This window comes from Homarus americanus, unplaced genomic scaffold (genome assembly GCF_018991925.1).
Source record: "Homarus americanus isolate GMGI-L3 unplaced genomic scaffold, GMGI_Hamer_2.0 scaffold50924, whole genome shotgun sequence".
NCBI classification, from domain to species: domain Eukaryota; kingdom Metazoa; phylum Arthropoda; class Malacostraca; order Decapoda; family Nephropidae; genus Homarus; species Homarus americanus.
Window position 1 is genome coordinate 233,604 of NW_024718094.1, and position 7,645 is coordinate 241,248.

Genomic DNA, 7,645 nt, shown 5'->3' on the forward strand with positions numbered 1-7,645 from the left:
GTGGTAGCATAGCACCCTCCTCCCCTCATCTCAAATGTTCCGAATCAAAGTCAAAATTCTCATCACTTTGAGACGTGTTGTGGTGGAACATCGAGGGAGGAGGGAGGGCAGGATGTGTTGTGGTGGAACATCAGGGGAGGGAGGGAGGGAGGGAGGGCAGGACGTGTTGTGGTGGAACATCCGAGGGAGGGAGGACAGGACGTGTTGTGGTGGAACATCCGAGGGGAGATAGGGCAGGATGTGTTGTGGTGGAACATCCGAGGGAGGAGGAGGCAGGGCATGTTGTGGTGGAACATCCGAGGGAGGAGGGAGGGCAGGACGTGTTGTGGTGGAACATCGAGGGGGAGGAGGGAGGGGAGGGAGGGGGCAGGACGTGTTGTGGTGGAACATCCGGGGGAGGAGGACAGGACGTGTTGTGGTGGAACATCCGAGGGGAGATAGGGCAGGATGTGTTGTGGTGGAACATCGAGGGGGGAGGGAGGGAGGGCAGGACGTGTTGTGGTGGAACATCGAGGGGGGGACAGGACGTGTTGTGGTGGAACATCGGGGAGGGGGGAGGGCAGGACGTGTTGTGGAACGTTTGGTCTGGTTGAAAGAACATATTATTTAGACATCGTGAAGAATAGAATATTTAGGACATTGTACAAGAACACCGATGGACATGTAGAAGAACACATTTGGGCAGGTAGAGGAATACATTATGGACATGTAAAGTAACAATTGGACATGCGGGTTACGAGAAAGGTTTGAACTTTGGACATACAGTGTAGACCCCACAGTTTGATTTGGACAGCAGGCAGTAACTTCTTTTTGGGGCGTGGTGAGTGCAGCAAGTATAGGGTTGGGGGAACCTTTGTCTTGTGTACTATCCATAACTCTCTCTCTCTCTCTCTCTCTCTCTCTGTCTCTTCTCCCTCTGTCTCTCAGTCCCTCTGTCTCTCTGTCTACAGCTAGTGACAAGGTACTCTGTCTGTCTGTCTGTCTCTTTGTGTTGTCTGTCTGTCCTCTCTAGATTTTTCTCTTCTTTCTCCCCATCCTCCTTTTCCCTTCCCTTTAACCGAGAAAAAGAAAAGAGTAGAGAGAAAAATTGGAAAAGTGAAATTGTTAGGCGATAGTTAACTTAACATAATGAGGCAGGTAAAGAAATTAACATTGATGGTGAGAGAGAGAGAGAGAGAGAGAGAGAGAGAGAGAGAGAGAGAAAAGAGAGAGAGAGAGAGAGAGAGAGAGAGAGAGAGAGAGAGAGGTTTGGTCGTACAATATAGTTATAAACACTTGACTTTGTTAACTTAATGTCGACCAACTTCCTGCCTTGTTACACACACACACACACACACACACACACACACACACACACACACACACACACACACACTGGTGTTAGCAGCCCAGTATTAATTGTTTCCAGTCCTTATAGGCCCTGGTCATAATGGGCCCCCAGTACTTGAAAGACCCTAGTCCTAATGGGCCCCAGTAATTTTAAGCCGCAGTCCTAAAAGATTATAGACCTCATAGTAATTCTAATTGGCTCCCGTACTAAAGGACCCCAGAGAGAGAGAGAGAGAGAGAGAGAGGTAACAGGTCGAGAAAGAAAGGGAGCGGCAATGGTAGGTGGCACAGTGAGCAGTTAGTGCAGGACTGTGTAAGGCGCTGGGAGAACCCTTGTGTGAGAGCCTCTATATGTGAGTGTGAAGGGAGAGAGGATGTAAGTGTGAAGGGAGAGAGGATGTAAGTGTGAAGGGAGAGAGGATGTAAGTGTGAAGGGAGAGAGGATGTAAGTGTGAAGGAGAGAGGATGTAAGTGTGAAGGGAGAGGATGTAAGTGTGAAGGGAGAGAGGAAGGATGTGAGATGTGAGGAGAGGGATGTAGAGGTGTGAGGAGAGAGGATGTAAGTGTGAAAGGAGGGTGTAAAGTGTGAAGGGGAGAGAGAGGATGTAAGTGTGAGAGGAGAGAATGTAGAATGTGAAGGAAGAGGTGTGATGTGAAAGAGATGGAAGTGTGAAGGGAGAGAGGATGTAAGTGGAGAAGAGAGAGGTGCAGTGTGAAAGGAAGAGAGATGTGTGAAGGGAGAGAGAGGGGAGGATGTAAGTGTGAAGAGAGAGAGGGATGTCAAGTGTGAAGGAGGGAGGATGTAAGTGTGAAGGGAGAGAGGGTGTAAAGTGTGAAGGAGAGAGGATGTAGTGTCAGAGGAGAGAGAGAGAGAGATGTAGAGTGTGAAGGGAGAGAGAGGGTGTAAGTGTGGGAGAAGAATGTAGGTGTGAAGGAGAGAGGATGTAAGTGTGAAAGAAGAGAGAGGGTGTGGTAGGAGGAAGAGGGGGAGAGGATGTGGGGTGTGAAGGAGAGGATGGTGTGAAGAGAGGATGCAGAGAGGAGAGGATGTGTGAAGGGGGATGGGTGTGGGGAGGATTAAGTGGGGAGAGGATGTAAGTGTGAAGGAGAGAAGGATGTGTGAAGGAGAGGATGCTAAGTGTGAAGGGAGAGAGGATGAAAGTGTGGGGAGAGGGATGTAAGTGTGAAGGGAGAGAGGGGATGTAAGTTGAGAGAGGATGTAAGGTGAAGGAGAGGATGTAGGAGTGTGAAGGAGAGAGGATGTAAGTGTGAAGGGAGAGAGGATGGTATGTGGAAGGGAGGAGAGGATGTAGGTGTGAAGGGAGAGAGGATGTAAGGGGTGTGAAGGGGAGAGGATGTGAGGTTGAAGGAGAGAGGATGTAAGGTGTGAAGGAGAGAGGCAAATGGGGAGAGGTAAGTGTGGAAGGAAGGAGGATGTAAGTGTGAAGGAGAGGGGATGAAGTGTGAAGGGAGAGAGGATGTGGGGTGTGAGAGGGAGAGGGGATGTAGTGTGAAGGGAGAGGGGGATGTAAGATGGGAGAGAGGAGAGGGTGTGGTGAGAAGAGGATGTAGGGTGTGAAGGGAGAGGGATGTAAGTGTGAGAGAGAGGATGTAGGTGTGAAGGGAGAGAGGATGTAAGTGTGAAGGAGAGAGAGGGATGTAGGTGTGAGAGAGAGGGATGGAGTGTGTGAGAGGAGGAGGATGTAGGTGTGAAGGAGAGAGGGTTAGTGTGAAGGGAGAGACAGAGTGTGAAGGGGAGAGAGGATGTGGTGTGAAGGAGAGAGGGATTGAGTGTGAGGGAGAGAGGATGTGGGAGGAGAGGGGAGGATGTGAAGGGAGGATGTAAGAGAGAGGATGTGGTGAGAAGGGGAGAGGATGAGTGTGAAGGGAGAGAGGATGTAGTGTGAAAGGAGAAGGATGAAAGTGTGAAGGGAGAGGATGTGGTGTGAAGGAGAGAATGTAAGTGTGAGAGGAGGTGAGAGGAGTGTGAAGGAGAGAGGATGTAAGTGTGAAGGAGAGAGGATGTAAGTGTGAAGGGAGGGATGTAAGGTGTGAAAGGAGAGAGGATTGGGGTGTGGAAGGGAGGATGTAAGTGTGAAGGAGGGATGTAAGTGTGGGGAGGGATATGGTGTGAGAGGGAGATAAGTAGAGGTGTGAAGGAGAGGGTGTAAGTGTGAAGGGAGAGAGGATGGGTGTGAAGGAGAGGATGGGTGTGAAGGGGAGAGGGTGTAAGTGGAAGGGAGAGGATGTAAGTGTGAAGGGAGAGGGGATGTAAGTGTGAAGGGGGGGATGTAAGGGTGAAGGAGAGAGGATGTGCAAGTGAAAGGGGAGAGATGTGGGTGTGAAGGGAGAGGGATGTAGTGTGTGAGGGAGGGATGTAAGGTGTGAAGGGAGGAGTGTAAGGGTGTGTGAAGGGAGAGAGGATGTGGGTGAGAGGGAGAGAGGGGATGTAAGTGTGAAGGGAGGATGTGGGTGAGGGAGAGGTGGAAGTGTGAGGGAGAGGGTTAGAGGTGTGAGGAGAGGGATGTAAGTGTGAAGGGAGGAGGGTGTAGTGTGAAGGGAGAGAGGATGAAGTTGAAAGGGAGAGAGGGTGTGTTGAAAGGGAGAGAGGTTAAGGTGTGAAGGAGAGAGGTGTATGTGAAGGGAGGGATGTGAGAGAGAGGAGAGGGGTGTAAGTGTGAGGGAGAGAGAGAGAAGGGGGATGTAGAGTGTGGGGAGAGAGGATGATGTAAGTGTGAAAGGAGAGAGGAGGTGTAAGGGTGAAGGAGAGGATGAGTGTGAAGGGAGAGAGGATGTAGTGTGAAAGGAGAGAGGATGTAAGTGTGAAGAGGGAGAAGGATGTAGGGTGTGAAGGGAGAGGGTGTAGTGTGGAAGGGAGATGATGTAAGGTGTGGTGGAAAGGGAGAGGGTGTAAGTGTGAAGGGAGAGAGGATGTAAGTGTGAAGGGAGAGAGGGTGTAAGTGTGAAGGGAAGGAATTTGATATATTAATGTATAAAAGTGTAAGGCTGATGAAAGGTAATAAAGTCATAACAAGTGAGAAGGGAGCGAGTATAATAAATGTGTGAGGTAATGAAAAGTAAACAAAGGCGTAAAGGCAAGTCAGAAGAGCATGATACGCCAGGAAAGGGAAAGTAGAAAGTATTGGTTGAGAGAAAACAAAGTGTCTAGCCTCGTCATGAAGCTGGAGATATTATTACTTCGTCATCTTTAATGTCCGGACCGAGGTTGGCACTGGACATTGTGCTATTGGTAATGGTGGGGATAAAATGACCTCTCCGGCTGTTGTTGATTTTAAATTGAACGTGGCATTTACACTTACTTTTTTAAACGAATACGAAATCGCTAAAAAAATCAATAATGTTTCTTAGACAAGTAACGAGCGTCCAGTGAGTAGTGCCAAATCCTACAATAAATGCTACTTGTTCCTCTACTGATTACTGGAATAAGCGTTGTTTAGTTGCTGAAATAATAACAATGGTTTTAGTGCTCTTCTGACGCTATTATTTGAGGGTGAGAGTCTTGGTGCACTTATGACGCCATTTTTGAGTCAGCAGTGTTGTTTGCGTGATCTAAGGGTTTGCTTCAGTAACCATACACCATCCGTTAGATGTTAAAAAAATATTCACTATTATTTACTAATAAAATTCAATAATATAGGAGTTGTCCTCTGATGACGTCACCTATGACAATTAAACGTTAAGAAAGTAGTTAAATAATCCTTTAATTTTTGGGGGTTAATGTATAAGGAGTTGTCCTTTAACCCTCTGGCTACGGGAGGTTGCCCTAAGCCGACTAAAATCGTCTGGCGGTAGTCAGAATAAAATGGCAAGTGCGGGAAGTGCAGCGAAAGGGTTAGGAACTATTTAATTAAATAAAAAATACCATAGTTTATGGTAGGGAGGTGCGGGTGGACTAGGGGATAGTGGTGTACTATCTCCTGTCCCGCCACACGTCTCGTTATGGGTCTACGGGCGGGATTCTGTTCCATTGAATACAGCTCAAGAAAATTTTTGGAATTCGCGCGTACCCAAGCATGAAGTCAGGAAGGAGTGACAGCTAACACGCATGCGCAAAACTTGAGGGATATAATCACAAGGAATCCATCAGTAAGGCCAGGAGAAGCACACATGGGGCTGGCTGACTCAACCTCAGCCAATAAGATAAACAAAGGAAAATATTTTTGTTTCTCCGACACTAAGAATAATGATGATGGCGGCCATAAGTCAGCAGGTGGAGTGTGTCGTATCCATTACCCACGGCCTCTATGTCGCCTCTTGTTAGTTTTATTACTTTTTCTTCTCCTTGTAATTTTAACACATTTCCTGTGATTTATTGTGGTTGTTTGAGTTATTTTTTGTGTTCTCTGAAGGAAAGTAATACAAACACACTTTTTATTTATGATTCTCGTCTTGGTCCAACCCAGGCTCTTGTCCGTCCGTCCGTCCGTCCGTCTCTCTGGCCGATATTTGTCCAGTACCTCTCATAGCACAGACACTCACTAGCCCTGGGGCCCACTAGGACTGGGGCCCACTAGCCCTGGGGCCCACTAGGACTGGGGCCCACTAGGACGGGCCCACTAGCCCTGGGGCCCACTAGGACTGGGGCCCACTAGGACGGGCCTACTAGCCCTGGGGCCCACTAGGACTGGGGCCCACTAGGACGGGCCCACTAGCCCTGGGGCCTACCAGGACTGAATCCCACTAGGACGGGCCCACTAGTCCTGGGGCCCATCAGGACTTAGGTCCACTGGGACTTGAGCCCACTAGGACTGGGGCCCACTATGACTGGCGCCCACTAGGACTTTGGCCCACTAGGGCTGGAGCCCACTAAGAGTTGGGCCCATTGCATTGTGTCCTACTAGACTAGGGTCCACTAGGATGGTGCCCACTAGGACTTCGATCCACTAGGAATGGGGCCCAATAGGACTTTGGCCCAATAGGACTTGGGCCCAATAGGACTGGAGCACACTAGGACTTGAACCCAATGGGACTTTGGTCCACTCGGAAGAGTCCACCAGGAATTAAGTCCACTAAAACTTGGGCCTCTAGAACTTGAGTTCACTAGGACTGGGGCCCACCAGGACTGGAGCCCACCAGGACTGGGGCCCACCAGGACTGGGGCCCACCAGGACTGGATTCCATTAACACTTGGGCCTACTAGAATTGGGGACCACTATGACTGGGGTCCATTAGGAGTCAGCTCCACTTGGACTGGGGTCCACTTGGATTTGGGGCCACCAGAACTTGGGCCCAATAGAACTGGGGCCCACTGGGACTGGGGCCCAATAAAACTGCGGTCCCCTATTACTAGGGCCTATTATTATTAGGGCCCACTAGAACTATAGTGCCCACGATAAGCGTGTAAAAAGAGACATTATGTGGCCGTAATTGCCGAGGGAGTCAGCTGGCTGTACATTAATCTCGGCCGGGGGGAGAAAACGTTTCCTGCATTCATAAACCTTTAAAACATTTTGTGTGTTTATGTTTGTGTTTGAGAATGTGTGTTTTTATAATTTATGTGTGTGTGTGTGTGTGTGTGTGTGTTTAATCAAATGATTTAATCTCAGTTCCCTTGTCTTTTTCTCCCTTCAGTAACTACATCTTAATTACCTCAAGTCATGTTTTACCACTTAATTGGCCTTCACCCCTTGTTATCTTGCCCTCCACCCCACGTGTGTTTGTTTTGTTTTTGTCCGGACTGTAAGATCTCGTGTGATTATGTGTTTGTTTGTCTGTCTGTCTGTCTGTCTGTCTGTGTGTCTTTGTGTGATTTGGCGAGTGTAAATTCCTGATTTCATTGGTTTGTGTATGTTGGTGATCTGTGGTCCTGTGTCTTAATTGTTACGTATTACAAATTATTAGTGTGTGTGTGTGTGTGTGTGTGTGTGTGTGTGTCGGGCGATTTTGGCGGGTGTCGCGAGGAGGGAGGGGTGGTGGGGAGGGAGGAGTGTGTGTGAGTGTGTGTGTGTGTGTGTGTGGAGTGTCTGGGCCAGCAGCAGCAGCCGAGAGTCGTCAGTGTGGGCCGCGGCGGTGTGAACAGCGTCGAGTGTTGTACCGGGCCGCTCTCTCTCTCTCTCTCTTACAAGGGTGTCCCTCCCCCTCTCTCTCTCTCTCACTCCACCAGCTCCTCGTCATTACTGCCAGCACGCGACACACACAAACACATGCACTCGCTACACGCCCTCTTACCCCACACGCCTCTTCCATGGCACTCGGAGACCTTAAATAAGAACATAAAATTCTCGTTAAATGGATGATGATATAACACTGTAAAATATTAATAAGGACAAACATTAAGTGACACAGTCCGAGCAGA

General features: G+C 48.9%; 1 protein-coding gene across 2 annotated transcripts in view; it reads left to right on the forward strand.

Annotated features, from left to right (window-relative positions):
• Positions 1–7,360: 7,360 nt before the first annotated feature.
• The window catches only part of LOC121859092, a 119,874-nt gene continuing 119,589 nt past the window's right edge, over positions 7,361–7,645 (forward strand). The window contains exon 1 of one of the 2 annotated variants that reach the window (XM_042355762.1): positions 7,361–7,645. This exon is cut by the window's right edge and continues 357 nt beyond it. The gene's annotated coding sequence lies outside the window, so the exon portion shown is untranslated. The other variant, XM_042355763.1, reaches the window with a different exon arrangement.